This window comes from Myxocyprinus asiaticus, chromosome 31, assembly GCF_019703515.2.
Source record: "Myxocyprinus asiaticus isolate MX2 ecotype Aquarium Trade chromosome 31, UBuf_Myxa_2, whole genome shotgun sequence".
Taxonomy (NCBI): domain Eukaryota; kingdom Metazoa; phylum Chordata; class Actinopteri; order Cypriniformes; family Catostomidae; genus Myxocyprinus; species Myxocyprinus asiaticus.
In genome coordinates, this window is record NC_059374.1 from 41,097,920 (window position 1) to 41,119,310 (window position 21,391).

A 21,391-nucleotide genomic window follows, 5' to 3' on the forward strand; every position below is an offset into this window, starting at 1 on the left:
AATTGTGTTTAAATAAATAAAACTTCAATCAAATGAAAGTATAACAATAAATTTTCAACATGAAATTGTATTATTTGTATCAAATGAAGTGATTTTATACAGAACCTCACAACACAATCCTAAATACATTTTTGTCAAAGTGCTGAATAACCGTTAATTAGTATAAGAGTGAATATTACATAACGATATAGTAGTGATCTATTTCTGTCATAATTTTTTCATATACATTTAGCTTTTATTTTGGTAGAGCTTTTATTTTGAAGTGTTTCTGTGTTAGAACAAAGAGCTCTGACATAATGACTGCTGATTCCCAATCCGGAAAAGCAGGTTGCTACGTGAATCACAGTAATTATTAAACCGCAAAAGGCTACTATTTAAATAAATATGTGGTCTATATATGACTCGTGCTAAAAAGTGATTTCGCGCTATGCCTGCCGTCATCTGCTACAAACAGGGCGTGCGATGCTCGTAAGTGTTTTCCGTGTATGAGTCAAGGATCTCTTAAGGTATGAGCAGTTTGTCTCTGTGTCAGCACAACACCGGCTCCACACATTCACAAGCACTCACATTTAAAATGCTGCACGTGCAAACTATCCATTTATCTCATTAAATCGCAGCTTTTGCTGTTAAATGTCACTAGGACATGACGTGATTTTAATCTGTGTGTTGATTGTTTTACGTAATGACATTCGCACGTCAGATGGTATCGGTTTTTGGTATCGGAGCATTTTTACAAGAACGAGTTCAAGAACATGAGCGCAGTATCGGACCCTATTCCGATACCAGTATCCGTATCGGTGCGTCCCTAGAAGAGACGTCAGTGAAAGAGAAATATGAGTCATTGTATGGAGGTGAACGAGAACGATTAGTTTACATAGATTCGTTCAAGAAGATTGAATCGTTCACTAATGAAACATCACTTCTCTGAATGACGCTAACGAGTCGTTCTCCCTGCACTCTCAAACGACTTATATATTTGTGTATATCGGAATATTTAGCAATAAACGTAAACTATAATGTTCCTATACTTATCAACAACCTAAAATCATTAGTTTTTTAGACTTCCAGAGTTTTATTTTTGATTACGGCATTCACAATGCTTCAAGGGATTGTAGTCCGTGCCGTCATGAGAGACGGTAAGTACACAGTCTTGTACTTTAGTCTATTTAGTCTGTTTGTTGGATTTTCAAATACTTTTTTGCCTTAAAACAAAGTATGTAATGTTGCAATTCACTTCACCTTTAACGTCCCCATGAAGTACCTCGAAAAGTGCAGCTTTCTTTGGCCTGTTGACGTATTTCCTACTGAAACATGAAGTTGAAGTGAACATGAAGGGCTGCTGCTAGAGTGTGAGACTGGTACAGAAACTGAGGAGCTATCTCAATACCAAGTCCGACTGCTTTTCCACTGACTTGAGAACTGAACGATGATCATACTGACCATGTTACTACATAACCAGACCACAAATAAATTTAGCACATCGCGGTCTTTGTATAATAAGAAAAGGTTGAAATAAGCTTGTTCATGCGTTCACGCGAGAACTTGTGCTGTTTTTGCTTTTGCGAAGTTTGGCGTGTGACATTGAGAACAAGCTTATCTCATGCGCTCATGAACATGCAGTGGAGAGTTATGGCGGAAGTCAAGCATATCCCTCAAAAATAAATTTTCGAGCATTTCGAGTTGTTTCCACTGATGCCTTCAGAAGACTTGGAATATTATGCACAAGCCGCATGGACTAATTTTATGAAGATTACAGGTCTTTTTTAAGCTTTCAGATAGTCACTATCAACTGCCTATTGAAACCAGCAAACAGGACATTCTGCAAAAGTCCACAGAAGAAAGAGTATTGAAGAAAGTCATTCAGGATTGGACTGAAGGTGAGTAAATTATGACAGTTTAAATTTTTTTGATTTACTGTCCTTTTAACAGTGCTTATTTAATGAGCCCACGATCAATCAAGTTTCATGTAAAAAAAAAAAAAAACAACTAAAACCCAGACACAAACTCTGCTAAAAAGATAGAAGTTAAAACTTAAAATATGAGAATGGTTTCATGCAGACAATTGGCGATTTGTTGTTTTTTGGGGAACAAAATCTATTCCAACCTTTGTTCTATGTTTATTATTTCATGAAAGACTTTGTTTTATTTTGGTATTTCTTTGCCCTCCATATATTAGTGAAAGGGCTTCAAACCAAAATATGTTTTTTAAACGGATAGTTTACTCAAAAATAATTGTCATTTACTCACCTGCCCCAAACTCATAAGACTTTATTTATTTTGAATAACGCAAAAATATTTTGAAGAATATATGTGTTTTTGTCCATGCATTGTTAGTCTATGGGGTCCAAAACTTTCAAGCTCCAAAAAGGACATAAAGGCAGAATAAAAGTAATCCATACTACTTGTGGTTTAATTCATGGTGAGAACGAACCACAATTAAAGTCCTTATTCAGTATGAATCTTGACATCCGCAGTGTTGTATCAGTGATTTGTATCAGTGGTGGTGTTGTTTTTTTACACAGCTTTTTTGTTTGTCCAATTTTTAGTCTTTTGACGTAAATGTCCTTTAAAATTCGTCAGTATTTCGTCATTTCATATTCATTCGTTTTAGTCAGTTTTACTAAAATGGCATATAATTTTAGTCAACAAATATATCTTTTAGTTGATGATAATGTGCAAAACGACAAATGTGTCAAACTGTAACAGACCAAACTTTGAAAAAATTCGGATATTGCATTGCATGTAGCATGTTTTTTTTAACGGAAAAACCGTATTCACAACGCAAGTTATACAACGCATGTTAAGCATATTAGGACTAGTGCGTAACTTACTGTTAAAATACTATAAATATGTTGTGGATATATAGTGATTAATCTCATGTATAAATAGGATTTGTTTGAGTGAGGTAACTCATTTTATAGCGGTTCATTTTGCCGTAGTTTAATGTGTTCAACACATGCAGATTAAGCGGGGAAATCCCCAACATACTGAGAGTCCTGGGGTGATTTTTTTTTGTTTTAGGATATACTACAGTTGCCAAAAGGTTGATTATAAACACTACAGAATGAAAATGCAATGTCTTATTGGTGTATAATGATAACAGGATTGTTACCTGACAACTGCCTGTTGCATCAAATAATCAAGTCAGCAATGTGTTCCAATTAGGGAGGGGCATTTCAAGTAATTTTGTAGCCGAGTACTCTAACATAAATAATTGATTACTTGACATTTAGAATTTAAGTTCAGCCTTCAACCTTTGAACCTTTTTTCCAATGAAAAAATGAGCACTATGCATACACTGATGAGCGAAACGTTATGACCACCTGCCTAACATGCTGGTCCGCCGCGTGCCACCAAAACTGCGCCCATCTGCCGAGGTGTGGACTCTGCAAGACCCCTGAAGGTTTCCTGTGGTATCTGGCACCAAGACATTAGCAGCAGATACTTCAAGTCCTGTAAGTTCCGAGGTGGAGCCGCTGTGGATCGGACTTGTTGGTCCAGCACATCCTACAGATGATCAGTCGGATTGAGATCTGGGGAATTTCCACATGAATGACCGGTCCCAGGGTTTCACAGTAGAACATTGCCCAGAGCATCACACCTCCTCCATTGGCTTGTCGTCTTCCCACAGTGCATCCTGGTGCCATCACTTCCCCAGGTAAATGGCGCACATGTACACGCCGTCCACGTGATGTAAAAGAAAACGGTACTCATCGGACCAGGTGACCGTCTTCCACTGATCCATGGTCCAGTTCCGGCACTTTCGACGGTGGACAGGGGTCATCATGGTCACGGTCTGCGGCTACGCAGCTCCATACTCCTGCATTAAATATGTTGACTACAAGAACTGATTGTTTGCTTACCATTTAATCTACCCAGACTTTAAAGTGTGGCCTTGTTAGGAGATGATCAGCGTTATTCGCTTCACCTGTGAGTGGTCATAATGTTTTGGCTCATTGTAAACAACAACATCTAGATTAAAAAATGACAACAAAAAAAAATTTGCACTCACACATAGAAACATACATTCCATGTCTTCCAAAGTGGTACAATCACTTAAAATAATGATAGAACTTTATTTTTGGGTCAACTACTCTTTTAACAACGTCGTGCATCCACAGCGCCAACCAATGCATTGAGCTGTAACTGCAAGATTTAGGTGAGAGAAGCCTATTGTTGCCCACAATGAAAATCAAATTGCAATATTTGAGTAGTGTTTTTACTAGCCGAATATTTAAAGCTGAACGAGTACTCGATTAATTAATTACTTGTGCATCAGTGTTTAAATTACATGAAATAAATCCTGCTGTTAGGACCAGAAGTTTCTTCTCTTTTAATAACCGGTGGGATCAAGTCGCTTATACACTATGTCGGATAGACCACTCTCGCACACATTTTTACTATCGGGAAAATCTCCCCATATGTGCATCATGTCAGAGCCCACTGTCTATCAAACATTTTATTGGATTGTAATATTTCTTCTCCTGTGAGAAAACTCTTATTCCGTTGACACCCTTGAAAAGGATTTTAACAAAATTAGTCCAAATTTAGTTTGACTTTTTAGAAAAATTAATTTTAAACATCTTTAGTTTTACTATTATTCTTTTAACCTGGTTTTCACCATGAATATAGCCATCGAAGCTGGCATGGCATTAAGAAACAAACAATTACTCGTGCACATTCCTTGTTCCAATCAGGACAGGTGTCAACATTTATATTAAATAAGATCTGTTTGACACCTAATGCTAATCTTATCAATTCAGGAGACATAGATTAAACCACTCAAATCGTGTGGATTATCTTTTTCTGTGTCCTTTTTGGAGCTTAACATTTTTGATTATAGCCTTTTATTTTAGTATTTTTTTTCCATGCTCCTGTATGTGGTTGGGGGTTTAAACACAAATATATTCATAAATGTGAGAATAAAATGAGAATATACTGTATAATTTTTTTTTTTTTAATTTGATTACTTTTATTTTGGCAGAACCTTTGGGCATCCATTACAGTGATCACAATTCACTCTCTCAGTAAAGCCACTCCCGCAACAATTTACCAATTAAAACTGTGAATATTCCCATCATCCTACAAGAGAAGTGCTTCAGACCAGCAGGAAGATCTCCAGGTGTAACAACTGAAATCTGTGTGATATACTATGGAAAAGATGGAGTTTGTTAAAGAGGAAAGTGAGGACATGAGTTATTCCAAATGAAACATGATCATACTGAGGAACAAATAGGTTGGTGGCATTTTTTTTCATTTTTGAATGCTGAGGAACATTCATGTAACAAAACTTCATGCAGTTCACCAGATTTGGTGGCTGTAGTTAGAAAATTATAGGAGCTGTGAAAAAAAAAAATAGTTTAACAAATGGCCAAGTAATCATGACCTCCAGGTTTTAAATTACTGTAACTTGAAAATTACATTTTGCAATCTAGGATCACAAAGAAATGACATCTGTTCATTTCTGCTTTTCATGTATATTTAGTTTCATATCACCTTTTGAGCAAATTAAATTCGCTAATTTATTGTATATTTTAGACATAATGGAAGTGAAAGAGGAACTTAATGAAGTGGAGGAGAAACATCAGGAACAGAAATCTTCATACAAGAAGAAGAATCTTTCTCACAGACAGAAGAATTTCTCACAAAGAATAGAAGCCAAAAACTTTTCCACCTGCTTTCAGTGTGGAGAGACCTTCAGATTTAAATGTAAACTTGAGGATCACATTAAAAATACACACTGGAGTGAAACCTTTCACATGCCCTCAGTGTAGAACGAGTTTCAGACTAAAAAAGTCCTGAAGAATCACATTAAGATTCACACTGGAGAAAAGCCTTACACGTGCCCTTAGTGTAGAACGAGTTTCAGACTAAAAGAACACCTCAAGAGTCACATTAAAATTCACGTGTCATCTGTGTGGAAAAAGTTTCACACATGCTTACAGTCATAAGTCATCTCCGCCATCACTCTGGTAAAAGACCATTTAACTGTGATCAATATGGATGATCACTAAATAACTTTGTTGCTCTCACAACTAAAAGGCCTTACTTGTGTTCATTTTGTGGAAAGAATTTTACTCAGTCAGTGCATCTGAAAACACAAGACAGTTCATACTGAAAAGAAACCGTACCACTTGCACACCATGAGTAAAGTTTCACCCAATTATTGAGTCTTTTCACTCCCATTCAGAACATTTTCAGAGTGAGCAAAGTTCATCTTCTGGTTCAACGGTTTCAATGAAATAGTATGAGGTTAAAGCCACCAGGATACATAGACTGAATATGGAAAACGTCAGTCTGTTATATCTCCATCTATTACTTTAAAAACGTTAATAATTATAGCCGTCAAAAGTCATTGAGAAATGAAAAGACTTGCTTGCAGTAAGATAAATAGACTCAGGGTACGTTTACACGATAACGATGTACTAAAAACGGAGAAGTTTTTCCTTTTGCGTTTTTGAAAAGTTTCGCGTACAGATGACAACGTTGTCAAAACGATCCCCGTTCACACGGATCCGCGAAAACAACTAAAAATGCTGTATTATGCATGCCAGGCCAGTAGTTGGCGATGTCACTTTGTAAAGGAACACTACGCGCCTGCGCACATAAGCATTCTTCCACGGAGCGGTGAATACAAACAATGAAGATGGCGATTGCTGGTTGTAGTAGTGATGCAGTAAATCTACACTTTGCTGGAGAAGAGTGAATAAACTCAAAATCTTGAGCAGCACAAACACAGTCCTGTAGTCCGCCATTGTAGTTTTGAATGTCTCGCACATGCCTATAGACTGAACACGTAATACGTGTGCGCATGACGTCATCGTTTTCACAAATTTGCATTTTTGTATGTTTACACGGAGACGATAATGGCATCGTTTTCAAAAACTTGCACTTTGAAACCCGTTTTCAAAAGTTTGCGTTTTCAGGCCCCAAAACGCCGTTGTCGTGTAAACGAACAGCCAAAACGCATAAAAAGATTTCTGTTTTTAGTTGAAAACGTTGTCGTGTAAACGGCCCCTAAAAGAGTGCTTTTGTGTTTGTAAGAGTTGTTGACTAGCCAAATGTTACCATTGTCGAAAAAAATTTGTATGTAAAAATGTAATTTTTGTCAGACCAGTATCCCTACTGTGTAATTTGCATTAATCAGTCAAGCTGGAATGTGTTTTATTTCTTGTTTGAATGTAGTGCTTATGTACATGAAATTACAAGAAATAAACAAAGAACCAAAATCTTTTGTTGTGCAGATCCTTTTCAATTTATATTGAAATTGTATTTCTTCAGGCGCAGAATCAAGACTCACCTTTCAAGGATACTTTGATTAGGGATGGGACAATATATCAAATTTAGAAATATGGCAAACCATATCAAGGAAAAAATAAAAAAAAACATAAATATTTTGATATTTCAAAATATTTCAGAATTTTTCTGTCCATGTGATCATAAATGAAACGACCTGTCAAATACCAAATTATCTCTTGTTTTTTTTTTTCTACACTAATTACAGGGTTTGCACAAGGTCCTGGAAAATTGCTTTGTTTTGCATACTTGAAATTAAACTGGAACATTTCATGCAATGTGTGTCCATAAAATAGTAAATCCACACACTCCACTTTTATTGAATAATGTCTCTTAATATCCTTTCTGTACTTTACAGTCAGTTCTTCATCAAAAAGTAAAAAAAACAAAAAAAATTTTTTAATTTAATTACACACAGCATGGACCACGGTAAAGAAACCTTGCGAGTTCTCCCTCCTTAATGTGCACTCAGCCCATAGATGCTTATGGAACTGTTGCTATTCTTAAAGTGACAGTACTATTTAAGCGCTGCTTATACAAATGAATGTAAATTCAAAGTTAAAACTTGTAGCGCCATTCTCTACCATTTAAGATTTCTTCCAGTTTCTTATTTATTGCAATAATAAAATGAGGTATATTAAAACAGCATGAGTTTTAAATCAGAAAAATTCTGTAACCTAGCCTTGGCTTGTATGAACATGCCATCGTTGAAAGTCTAGGGGATTTCTTATTGTCCACTATAGATACAGTCTTCAAGGAGGCCACGCCCACTCGTTACTTATTCATTCCTATGAGGAGAAACATAGGATAGATTTGGTTATTTTAACAACGAAAACATGACAAAGATGTTGTGTCGTTTTTTGCACTTCAAACAAATGAGACAAACCCGTAACCAAATTTTTATCTTCTAACCTACAAATTTAGTAATGAAACGTGGTATGGCTGATCCGATTTTATTGGAAGACATTTAATTATTTTTATATTCGAATTTACTGCCTCAGCAGACAACTAGGTATAAATTTTGATTACGTTAAAATAGCAGGCATACAATAAAACCATCTATAAAAAACAAAGGGTGATTCAGTTACGATGGGGATGAAATATATTTTATTAAACATGAAAATAAAATGCAGTAATTTGCTAAATAACAACAACTAGGCCTACCGTCATTTCTACTGAAGTAGTTCGTTTGGCAGTAAAGACAGTGCTAGTCATACCTAGTATTGTGTATCTAAACATTTTACAGTAACAGTCAGAAACCCTATTTATTTAACACCTTGTCAAACTAAACTTACAGTTCCACGAGAAATATTAGAAGCATTAAAAAAACAATATAAGCAGTACTCCACTCCAATCATGTCAAGGAACTTTCTAAACTATTTATTTGTCTTGTTGTCTAGAGTAGCGGCAGCATGTGCAATGCAAAATGGCTGTTAATTGTCTGTGCAACTAAGGGCGCTTGGTTAGTAGAGTTTAGGCTGCATCAGAGAACCCTGCAAATACATTGATTTCAATGGGGATGGTACATCCGAAGGATGGAGAAGGAAAATGCAAGTTTTTGCAGTAGTAATGATCCATCATGTGACCAAAATTGAGAGCATTTAAACTTTCACTGGTAGTAATTGTAGAGCGAGAGCCTGGAGAAGTGTTTCCATGTTTACTGGTACATTGTCAAAGATATATTTTAAATAGTCTGTCTCTATCCGTGATCAGCACTGGATTGCTGATTGGTTTCAAACTGAACCGCCTCATCCCTCGGGTACACGCCTTCCAAACGGATCTTTCACATGCGTCGAACGCTCCGTCTGAGCTTTCTCTAGTGTGTAAGTGCCCTTACGCATCCAGTGTAGACAGCATCATTGATTATAATGGGAGTTATTTGCTGTTGTCGCATCTGGTGTAGATGGTGTAAAGGCCAAAATAAACTTCGGTTGTCTGCGTTGCTGATCGCTCCCCGCACTGTCCGCGTGTGGCCCAGATTTTCTCAACATGCGGACAGTCCTTGCTTGTGCACCTGCCATTGACCATGCTAAAACAGAATAACAAAGCAGTTTTAGTGCACATCTGTCAAACAAGTCCATCTGCACTCAGGGTCAATAGAGTATACTCAGGAAAGCAATCCAATCCTGAACGCAGAAAAACAAAGTATACCCAGGCCTTAAGGGGCCTTTCCCACCGATTGCGTTTTTGTGCACATCTGCTCTGTTTTTCCATTGTTTTCCCATGTAAACACATGCTGGACGGATGTCTTTGATTGTTGCACCACGTTTCGCTGTTTCTTTAGCATCTCGATCAGGACTGGCACATTTTTTTTAGATACTGTGTCAAGTTAAAAAGAAATACAAGCAGAGGTGGGTAGTAATGTGCTACATTTACTCCGTTACATTTACTTGAGAATCTTTTTGGAAGAAAATGTACTTTTATGAGTACATTTAAAGATGGGTACTTTTCACTCTTCGAGTAATTTCTAATGAAAAAAAAATACTTCGTTAAAATGGGCGACGTTACTGTCGTTACATTACTGGTTTTAATTTAATACGTGTAAAAAAAAAAAAATCTTGAGAAATTTTTGAAAGGGACTTTTACGACTGCACTCTGTCATTGGAGTCGAGTCCACTGCAGCAACTGCAAGCACGTCAAATAAACACTTTCTTCGCTCCACACCATGAAATTTTTTTTTTTTCATCATGCAGTGCCTTAATTTTACACCAAGACAAGTGGATATTCCAAGATTAAAATTGCAGCCTGGTAAGTTTTGGCGATTATGATAAAGTGGGCTTGTCTGTGTTCAGTGAGATACTGTAACTATGGGCTCTTATGACCTCAGTTTATAAGAATATATTTTAAATCAGTGCTGCAAAATATCAGTTCCTAAATCCATGTAAACATCTGCGTTAAGTGTAAATATCTTATGCTTTGAAAATCGCGTGCTTGAATTCTGGTGCATGAGCTGATAGTATGTCTGCACCTGCATAGCATTTCTGCGTTTGACAGATGCGATGAATTTTTCTCATGGACAACAAAAAACAAGCTCTGAACTTAAATAAGCCCAACACGCTTCCAAATACAGAGATAAGTTGCAGTTTACCCTTAGAGTACAGAAATAATGGTCTAAATTCTTTCGACACTGAAAATACTGTAACTACACTGATCTAAGTATCCATACAGAACTTTGAAATAGTTACAGTAGGTGTTAATAAAGCATGATCTTGTTTCTTTTTATACAGTATTACATACAGTATAATTGGGCCTGTGGGACATTAACGTTTTTCACCATAATAATTACTAGAGACTGGTTTCCAAAATTCTCTTCTAATTGACAGATTCGTCTGAATCTGACTAGCATCCTTAACCATAAATTAATCATTTCCCACCCTCATGTTGTTCCAAACCTGTGTGACTGTATTTTGTGGAACCCAAAAAAGATAATAGACGATGTTAGCGACTGACGTTTAAACTTTAAAACATTTAAGACTGACTTTAAACTTGACTTTAAAATATGGAGTTAAAAAACATGCAGTGACAATAAATGGTGACTATAAGGCTAACATTCCCTCTGACATCTCTTTAATTGTGTTGCACTGAAGAAAGTCATATGGTTTGAAACAACATGAGGGTGTATGATGACAATTTCCAATAATAATTATTATTATTAGTATAATTGTTATTATTATTCTGTAAGACGTTAAATCTGTAATATGTATTGGAATATTGGGGCATAATCGTCCATTATGTTTTATGTGGAAGTAACTAGTTACTCGCTACTTGAGTATTCTTTTAATTGGATACTTTGTTACTCGAGTCGTTTTTTACATTACTACTTTTACTTGAGTAAAGATTTTGGGTACTTAACCCACCTCTGACTACAAGTTTCCAAAACGCTTGTCGAGACACCTGTGTTCTGTTTCATTGGATGTGCTGCGTCTAGCTTGTTTTTAGCGCAGATTCAACATTCTGAACAAGTTCAGGCTGCAAAGAGGTGACTGACACGTTATTCCAGATTGTTCTGCACCAAGCAAAGTTTTGGCGCTTGATAAATGGTAAGCCAATGTTTTTTTTTTCTATCTGCTCTAGTGAGCTGTGCCTTGTTAAAACTATGTTTACAGTTACTAAACAGTTATCAATGTTGCCAAATATGTTTATATAAAATATAGCTTATTGCAACAATACTTGCTTGGAGAAGGAATTAAAAAGAGAGAGCAATTTTGGGTTCGGCTGTGGTTCGTGCTTAAAATCTGATGGGACCATTCGGGCCGGGTCACATGGTCTTTGGTACAAGACGGGTTCACGTTTCATTTTAAGGCCCGTGCAGACCTCTGATAGCTGATAGCAGTCGCCTTCTGAAGGTTTCCATTTTTGTCAGTTGGAAGGCGATTAAAAATGCAATTGTTTTTTTGGCTTTCTCTGAAGTGCAGAAAACTACACAAAAGCTCATGTTTTTCGGTGTTAAAAAGCTACAAATATCGGAGATTTCTCCCTGATTTTCTCATGGGAATGAATGAGTACATATGATAACGGCTTCGCTTTCCTCCATGCTAAACCATTCCACCAGTGTATTACTTGTGGCTGACTGTATCTACAGGACAACTCTAAGTCCAATCAGTTCGAAAAGCTTTAACACACTAAGTCAGAACAGTCTGAAGGTCTGTACCAAGTTTGGTGGATGTTGCATGAAAGCTCTAAGAGGAGTTTGATACATTTGGTCTTGGTCTAGGTATTTTGGAAAAACCCCAAACCTTGTCTGTAGGTAAACATTATATTGGCTTTGTCTTTCGAACATTAGACATTATTTGTATAAAAACACAAATCTGGTCACTTTTTTTTTTTTTTTTTTTTTGGCAGATCTTTTGGGACTCACAGTGATGGCTATACACACCTTCAGTTAAGCAATTACCACAACAATTTGCCAATAAACTGTGAATTTTCCCATCATCCTACAAGAGAAGTGCTTCAGACCAGCAGGAAGAACTCCAGGTGTAACAGCTGAAATCTATGTAATAAAATATGGAAAAAATGGATATTGTTAAAGAAGAGAGTGAGGACGTGAGTTATCCAGAGTCATGCCAATTAAAACATGAAGATACTGAGCAAATAACAGGTTGGTGTCCATTTTTTATTCTTCATTATTGACTGCTTAATGACTAAGTAAATAAAAAATTAATTAACAGCGGGATAAATGACATAATAAATGCACATAGATCCTAATCTTGTATAGCAGTTGTCTACCAGGTTTCGTGATATTACTGCAACATGAAAAGTACATTTTTCAGTTTAGTATCACAATTTCATGTTTGTCCATCTTGAATTGACTTTGGTAATTTATTGTTTACTTTAGACATCGTGGAAGTGAAAGAGGAAAGTCAAGAACTGAATGAAGTGGAGGAGAAACATCAGGATCAGACATCTTCTAACTTCATACCTGGAGAAGTATCTTACATTTGCACACAAACGGTGTACTTCGTTGTGAAAAAGTCTTCACAAGCCAAAAAACCTTTCCCCTGCCTTCAGTGTGGAAAGAGGTTCAGATATAAAGGTAACCTTGAGGATCACCTAAGAATACACACTGGAGAGAAGCCTTTCACATGCACTCATTGTGGAAGGAGTTTCAAAATAAAAAAACAATTGACGTGTCACCTGAGAATTCACACTGGAGAGAAGCCTTACACGTGCCCTCTGTGTGGAAAAAGTTTCACACGTTCACAGGCTCTCAAAAATCATCTCCACTGTCATTCTGGAGAAAGGCCATTTCAATGTGATCACTGTGGAAAAACATTTATGTTACCGTCAAATCTTAAAATACACCTCAGAGTTCATACTGACAAACGGCCTTACTTGTGTTCATTTTGTGGAAGGAGTTTTCAATGGCTGCAGAGTATGAAAGATCATCAGAAAAGACATACTGGTGTAAAAGATCATGTTTGCTTGGAGTGTGGGAAGGCCTTTGTCAATTCCAGCCAATTGAAAAAGCACCAGAGAACTCATACTGGAGAGAAACCTTACAAGTGCTCCTATTGTGACAAGAGTTTCCCTCAATCAATGACTCTGAAAGTACATGAGAGAGCGCATACTGGAGAGAAACCGTACCACTGCCTTCTGTGTGGGAGAAGTTTCACCTCGACACGGAGTCTTCGCAATCATAAAAATTGTCCCAGTGAGCAAAATTCATCAGGTTCAGCACTTTCAAATAAATAGTATGAGATTGTAGCCAACAGGATAGACCAATTATGGAGTTTCTAGCAAAAGCGTTCTATCATCTGAGAGGTTAATTCTCTAAAATTGCCACTAGTTGTGCAATTATGCACATTTACTCTGGTAGCATTTGGCAAACATTGACAACATCGGTCTATAATAACTCCATCTGTATCTTTAACAATTTAATTTGATTAATCATAACTGTTGAATGTTATTTAAAAAAAGAAAAGACTTGCTAGGCATGAGGTTAAAAAAGTAAAAAAAGTGCTGTTGTGTTTGGAACTGTAACTAGTCAACTCTTATAGTGTGCATTAAAATGTTTATTGAAAACTGTCATTTTGTTAGAAATAAATTTTGTAAGTATTCCTGCTGTGTAATTAGTTTGCATTAATCCAACGGTTCTCAATTTTGTTTTGGGTCACGCCCCCTTTGAAACTCTTTGAAATGAATCTATTTGTAACTAGGCCTACATTGTTGTTATTTTCTGTATGCTTTCTGTGCTTATATAAATAAAACATTTTAACTGGGTTTATGTGCTTATTGAACATGCAAAAATAGAATAAATACAAAAGTTATAGTGCTTGCAGGAGCAATGTTTGTATATGTAATTGCTCACCAAAAAATACAATTTGCCATCATATACTCACCCTCCTGGCGGTGATGTTGGAACAATAAATTGTGATGTAATTGCATTACACTTTGTTTAGAATCTGTTGTTGTCGTCTAACTTTAAAGCTTAAAAAAGGACCCAAAAGGAGCATAAAAGTAGTCCATGCGGCTCGTGCATCATATTCCAAGTCTTCTGAAAGCGAACGTTCGGTTTGGTGAGAAACGATCCACAAAGTAATTTTTCAGGGAAAATCTTGACGTCCATTGCGCATTCATGAGTGCATGAGAAAAGCTTTTTTACAGAGGCACACTTGTCCATGTGAGAACTTGAGTTGTTTATAGCGCTGAAACAACATCGTGAACGAGCTTCTCTCATAGCGCTTATGAATGCTATGGACGTGAAATATTTTCTGTACAATTACATTAAACTCCCGAGACCCCTGTGTAACTGCTGTGCATTTTTCATTTCCCTTTTTTATTGGTAACTAGTAGCACCAAAGAAACTTATTTTTATTTTACTTTTTTTTTTTTTAAAGACCGAATAGTTTTCCTTAAAATGTATGTCCACATGTGTGGACAGTGAGACCAAGTTTTGAAATTTTAAATTATATCAAGCTATAGAAAATATATATATATATATATATTATTATTATTTTTTTAATCAAATTGTTTGTTTCCAGGAGTGTTGGTTATTCATGTTTTTGAGACAGACATTACATCAGAAATTAGCATAATTAATTCTGATTCAAAGTAATGTCCAGCTTCGTCCAATCAATGCCAACCATGTTAAAATAAAATGATACATTATAAATTCTGAATCTATGTACTGATTATCATTGTCACATGTCTGTCAAACATGTTGAGTGATCCAAACATCATCTGCAGCCTGAAACTGAACTTTTGGTCTGATTTTAGGAGTGAGTGCACTTAGCTGCATAGAGAGCTATAGGATGCTCCCTTGCTCCCTATTTAGTGAATAACTTAACCTCCAGTAAGCTGTCTGCCTGCACTGGTCTCAGAACAGTTCGGAAAGAACCTTATTTTCATCCTAACTCCATATAAAGCCTCTGAAAGAAAAAATTTCCAGTTTTTGGATGCATCCATTAATTCTCAATGTGAAAATGCGCAGTGAATATAGGATATTTTAAATGAAAGGCATACAGTCCACGTATATGGTCATTGTGTTTAACAGCATGCCATTTCACGTTAAATTGCTCAAGTTTAAAAAATGGCATATCATGTGAAACTAGAGACTTTAATCTTTTGACTCAAACTGGTTTAAACGTAAAAACGTAATTAGGTTCCTTACCAGATGTAGTTTTGTTACCGTTTCAACCAAAGACAAACTCCTCTGCGATCACCGCAATGTTGTTTTGTCACATGACTCCCTGCTTCAAAAGTTTAACCTTTTACTGATAGCACAGAGTCTCCTGAACTGAGATCAGTCGGTTTAAATGAAATGAAATTATGCATTGTGTATAGCAAAGCCAAAATGCAATGTCCACGCATGTGGACGTGGGGTCGCACAAGGTTAAGAAAGAGACTTTCTGGTTTACTAAATCGTATGTTTCCAACCACATGTACACACAATTTTAACAACAGTAACATAATGATAGTTATATAATAGGTAAATGTTTAAACCAGTAGGTTTCCATTGAAAATAAAGATAGTTTATTCACCCATTTAACCATCGCTGAAGTCTACTCGAGCTCAAAGCTGATTGGCCCGTGCTTTTTGCATGTCATTTCTAATGTTTACTTTGACGCTTCCAGTGTAGACAGTGTGTAACTGATGGATCGATAAACAGAAAAACAGAGAGAGAGAGAGAGGGCATTCATGCCTTAGATGTGTGAGTGTGTTTTTACAGATGGAGTTTGATATCACTAACATTCCTTGACGGAGTCTTGGCCCATTTGAACATTCCATCAGTGTAAGTTTATTGTATTTTTCAGATTTTGATTGTCCGCAAGGGGAAAACTGTAAAGGCTGGATTACACTAAACAACATATATGCCAATTTTAGCCCTTATTTTCTGTTGGGCTGAGTTGGTATAAGTTGGGGCTAGTCAGCTCCAGTCTGCAGAGTTTGAGGATGTAGTGTATGATGGATGCCAACAAGGATTTCTTACCCTATGATACTATGATTCTATCTTGTCCAAGAATATCAAACATTTATCAACGACTACAAAGGAAATCTCGTAAGCTCCACAGCTCAAATCTGAAGTCATACGTCGAGCAGCTAATGAAAATAGAGTGCACGGGGTTATGAAGCTCAAGAAATGGAAATGTCGAAACAAGCAATCAAGTGGAGTTTAACTTTTAACGGCACTCAAATCACATTGGATTGTCTAGAGGCCATACTGGCTGCGTATTCATGCTCAAGATCATTCTTTAATGTGTTTGGCCTGTATCTTTTAAATCAAATAAAATCCCTTTATTGTCACTCAGTCATATACACAAGTGCAACAGTGGGTGAAAGTCTTGGGTGTGGTTCCAAGCAACATAGCAGTATGACAATTAAAATAAACATCTGATTTACATATTTAACAACTAAAGCAGCAGCTAGTTCCTGTATCTATGTTTGTTTACATCTGTCATGCAGCTCCTTGCAGCTCCATGTGCATGTTTCCTCATGAATTTGTGATCAGATCAACATGAAAGTAAATTAGTGTGTGTGTTCCCCAGTCATTTGGTGTGTAATGCCTAGTTTTTGTCTATTATGGTTTTCTAAGTCGGTAAGTGTATGATCCCAAGCATTTTGAAATCTGATTTTGGTGGATGTAGCTTAAAAGCGCTATGAAGAGTTACAATTTATATATATATGGTCCTGGTTTAGGGATTTTGGAAAAACCCAAAACCATGCCTGTAGAATAACATTGTGTTGGCTTTGTCATGTCAACATAATAAGCTTAAATAGTATAAGAATAAATAGCAGGATTTGTATATATATATATAAATTGTGACTTGTTTAGTTGTTTATTTTGGCAGATCGTTTGGGACTTACAACGATGACAATTCACACCATCACTGAAGCCACTACCACAACAATTCACCAATAATATAGACAATAGACCTATCCACATCATCCTACAAGAGAAGAAATTCTTCAGCACGAAGAACTCCAGGTGCAACAACTGAAATCTGTGTGACATAATATGATAAAGGATGGAGTTTGTGAAAGAGGAGAGTGAAGACATGAGTTATTCAGAACCATACAACATAAAACACGAAGATACTGAGGAACAAATAGGTTAGTGTCCATTTTTCATTCTTCATTAGTGACTGCTGAGGAACATTCAGCCTGATTTCATGAAATTTCTGATTGTGGCAACATTTTGTGGTTCATCACACATATTATCGTGGCAGTTCTTATGGAGAAATGTCCACTGTGTGGTGCTAAAAGGGTTCTACATGTTCTACACGTTCAAGGTGGAATCATGCATATGACAATTATATGCAGATGAGGTTATGCATACTAAAAACAGGTGTTGTACACTCCATATATGGTTATTTCAGGGAGGAGATTGAGTTGGGAATAAAGCATGTGCATGTATGCACAATCTTCCGCTATCTTATTTATAATGGGAACTTTGTGCAGGTTCTGGCATACGTTTGGTTTTATACATCTGAAAACATTTGTGCATATGCACAATTTAATGATGAAAACTACGCCAATTTTATATACATGAGGACCCAGGTTAAAGCAACAAAGCTTCAGGCAGTTCACCAGATTTGGTGGTTGTAGTTAGAATATCATAGAAGCTGTGAAATAACATGGTTAAACAAATAAATAATGTTTAATCTGTAAGGCTTATCAATAAGGTTCCATTTGTTAACATTAGTTAATGCATTACATATCATGAACTAATGATGAACAATATATTTTTTAGAGTTTATTAATCTTGGTTAATGTTAGTTTATAAAAATAAAAATGTTAATTGTTCATGTCACTTTTTTCATTAAAAATGAACAAACAAAAGTTAATAAATGCTGTACTTTTTGAACAACCTTATTGTAATGTGTTACCGATTAATCAAAAAACTAACATTTTGGGCAAAAATGATACCGATATTTTGCAGCTTATCTTATTTTGTTATCAAAATCATTTGTCAGTGATGAGGAATGCTTAAAAAATTTACAAAGAGGCAGAAAAGCTTTTTCACTGTTCTTACAATAAATAATTTCCATTGAAAGTGTATTGGATCTGTTGAACACATGACTGTCAAAATTTAAAGCGAGCCACAGTGAAAGACACATGCAAGATAAAAAGATACAAAAAGACAAAATATGATAACATGATGATTGATATGGTTTAGGTATTTTACAAAGCCATATTGCGATATAAATCTTAATTCAATAAATTATGCAGCATTAATGGGATATCATACCGATATCTCAGAAGTCAAAGTCTGCTGGTTTCAAAGTGTTTTGGATGGTTTCCCTCAACATGTTGTCTATAGGCAAGTGCCGCTTTCTCAACTGTCACATCCATTTATGCAGTTTTTTTCCCACAATAACGTGAAAACGAGACAGAATACAAATTTAATATTACATGTTCTTAGGAGTGCCAACCCTTCTGCATAGTGTGGCTATTAAATAATATTTCTGGATTGTACATTTGAATTCACTGAGTTTTTACAAAGTGTGTTACTAATTAATTATTATTAAACCATTGTTTTTCATATCGGCATTTTCATTCTTTTTACAGATATGCTGATGGTTTTAATCATAAAAATAAATGTACATTTTCAGTAATTTCATTATTCGAATGTTATTAAATAAATAGTTTAATTGTTATTAAATGTTAATACTGCAAAACACAGAAGACTCCAAATAGCATGTTTTGTTTTACATTTTGAATTTTTTCAGTATAATTTTGATGCATGTTGTGTCTCTTAAAACGGCATAGATGTTATGGACACTGCTAATATGGTTACTGTCTCTTTAAGAACAGTGCATCATGTAACATTGAACACAAGGTAGTTTTGTGCAGTTATGTTGAGTTTTGGAGAGATGAAGCTACTGTGGCGTGATTTAATACTATCAAGCAGGCTATTAAGTTATTTCTTAATCTTATCATAGGCCTACACATAAAAAATGTGCATGGATTTCATTTTTGTGTACCCAGCATAGCCATATATTGGTACTGCCAAAGGAAATTGTATTATTTAAATTAAACATTGCTTAAAAAAAAACGTAATTTGCTTAATTTTTTGTTTTGTTTTTTTGCCTCTATTCTTAAGAGACGTACTTGGATAGTTGAATGCATTACATTATGAATAATTAAATATAGTCTATAGATAGTATACGATCACATCATCAAACACGCTCCCACCGCCATTTCGGATGGAGACACCGGTAAAGAATGCACTGCATTTCTCCAGTACCATAAAGATAAAGAAATTCATAACATTGTGACCGAGATAAACATATACGTTTATATAGAAACGTTGGATAATATTTAATGGTGTTATGAGAAGATAAACATGAAGATAAACTTAAAGCTACACTATGTAACTTTTGGCCCTCTAGCGGTTAAAGCATAAAACTGCAGGTTAATTGAAGGAACATTGTATTTGTAATTGCTTGAGTCTGGCTTCGACTCTGCACTTCTGCGTGGATGAATCTGATGGTTTGAAGAGTACTGTTGTAACCATGGTTACTGGTGGTCATCTTATCAGAGCGGGTGAACAGGTTTCCTGTTCCAGTTGCTGCCGGCAAGCTTCATGAGTCTGTTTGTTTGTAGCTTGCAGCCAGCTTAGCATTGCTTATTCCTCTACGCTCATTGTTTTATCATTTGCCATTTTACCACATGCTTCGTTTTTTTCCTACTGTTTCAACTGTGTGTATATTACCTCGCGCACCCGTTTTCTTTTTTCCGCTTGTCTGCATCTCGCATTTCAACTGTGTGCATTAATTTTCTCCTCTGTGTTTTACACGGATTATTGCATCAATCTCAAACCTGCTTATCAGGAACAAACACAACAACAGCAAACAATTTCATGAGGGATTCACATCGATCTCAATCCCTCACCGCTCAAGAACAACCATAACAACAACAGCAACATACAATTGAGGTAAGTCATGGCATCCGCTAATATTATTGCTTCCTCCATTGCATGCCACATGTTTACTATAGCTTCTTCCATCAGCAGTGAGGGATATACAGTACATGTAATAAATGTAAGGAATAAGTCAGGCTGACAGAGAAGGTTAATGAGTTAGAGATACGCATCTGAACGCAAGTGGAGGACAGTGAGAAAGAAAAGCCGGGCAAAACATGCACTTTGGTTCCGGCTGTAGAGCCCCCTCAGCAGGGCATTTGGGTGATGTCTCGGCGGCATACTCACTCAGCAAAGCGACACCACTCTCCCATTCCTGTTAGGGTTTCCAATTGATTCTCCCCACTCAGTGATGCACCCACTGAGCATAATGTTGAAAGAGCCCTGGTTTTAGGAGATTCTATTGTAAGGAATGTGGAAATAGAGACTCCAGCCACTATTGTTAAATCCATTTCCGGTGCCAGAGCATCTGACATCCGATCAAATTTACAAGTGCTGGCTAATGCTAAACGTACATTTTCTAAAATTGTTATTCATATCGGCACTAACGATGTCCGATAAGATAATTTAGAGATTTAACATAAGATGTTAAAGAGGTGTGTAAACTTGCAAAAACTATGTCAGACACTGTAATATGCTCTGGCCCCCTCCCTGCTTGTCATGGTGATGAGATTTGTAGTAGATTACTGTCACTGAATGGCTGGATGTCTGAGTGGTATCCGGAGAATAGTATAGGATTTATAGACAATTGGAAGAATTGTTTGGGTAGACCTGACCTGCTAAAAATAGACGGACTCCATCCCTCCAGGGAAGGTGCCGCTCTCCTCTCTAGTAATTTGGCTCATAGTCTTAATAGTGATAGTATTTGACAAACTGGGGCCCAGGTCAGGAAGCAGACAAACTGGCTAATCCGAACATCTGCTAGCTGCCTTGAGACGTCACACAGATCACATAAACAACAACACATAGAGACTGTATCACCTAGATATCACACAGAGTCTGTGTCTGTTCCCCGAACTACAAAACACAAGCCCCTCACTAAATCATTTAGAAAAAAATTTATTAAGGCCAAACTTGAAAATAACAAACAAATTGAAGACAAACATCATATAAAGGTAGGGCTACTAAACATTAGATCTCTTTCAACCAAAACACTAATTGTGAATGAAATGATTACAAATCATAGCTTGGATGCGCTCTGTTTGACTGAAACCTGGCTTAAACAGGATGAAT

At 36.3% G+C, this 21,391-nt stretch overlaps 1 protein-coding gene across 5 annotated transcripts in view; it reads left to right on the forward strand.

Moving 5' to 3' along the window:
• The window catches only part of LOC127422596 (gastrula zinc finger protein XlCGF57.1-like), a 50,184-nt gene that overhangs the window by 2,237 nt on the left and 26,556 nt on the right, over positions 1-21,391 (forward strand). For 2 of the 5 annotated variants that reach the window (XR_007894197.1, XM_051666258.1), the window contains exons 2-3: positions 17,085-17,346; positions 20,070-20,173. The gene's annotated coding sequence lies outside the window, so the exon portion shown is untranslated. Of the gene's footprint in view, positions 1-1,768; positions 1,878-4,984; positions 5,237-5,538; positions 12,129-17,084; positions 17,347-20,069; positions 20,174-21,391 lie in introns of those variants that run through there. The other 3 variants (XM_051666259.1, XM_051666260.1, XR_007894196.1) reach the window with 2 other exon arrangements.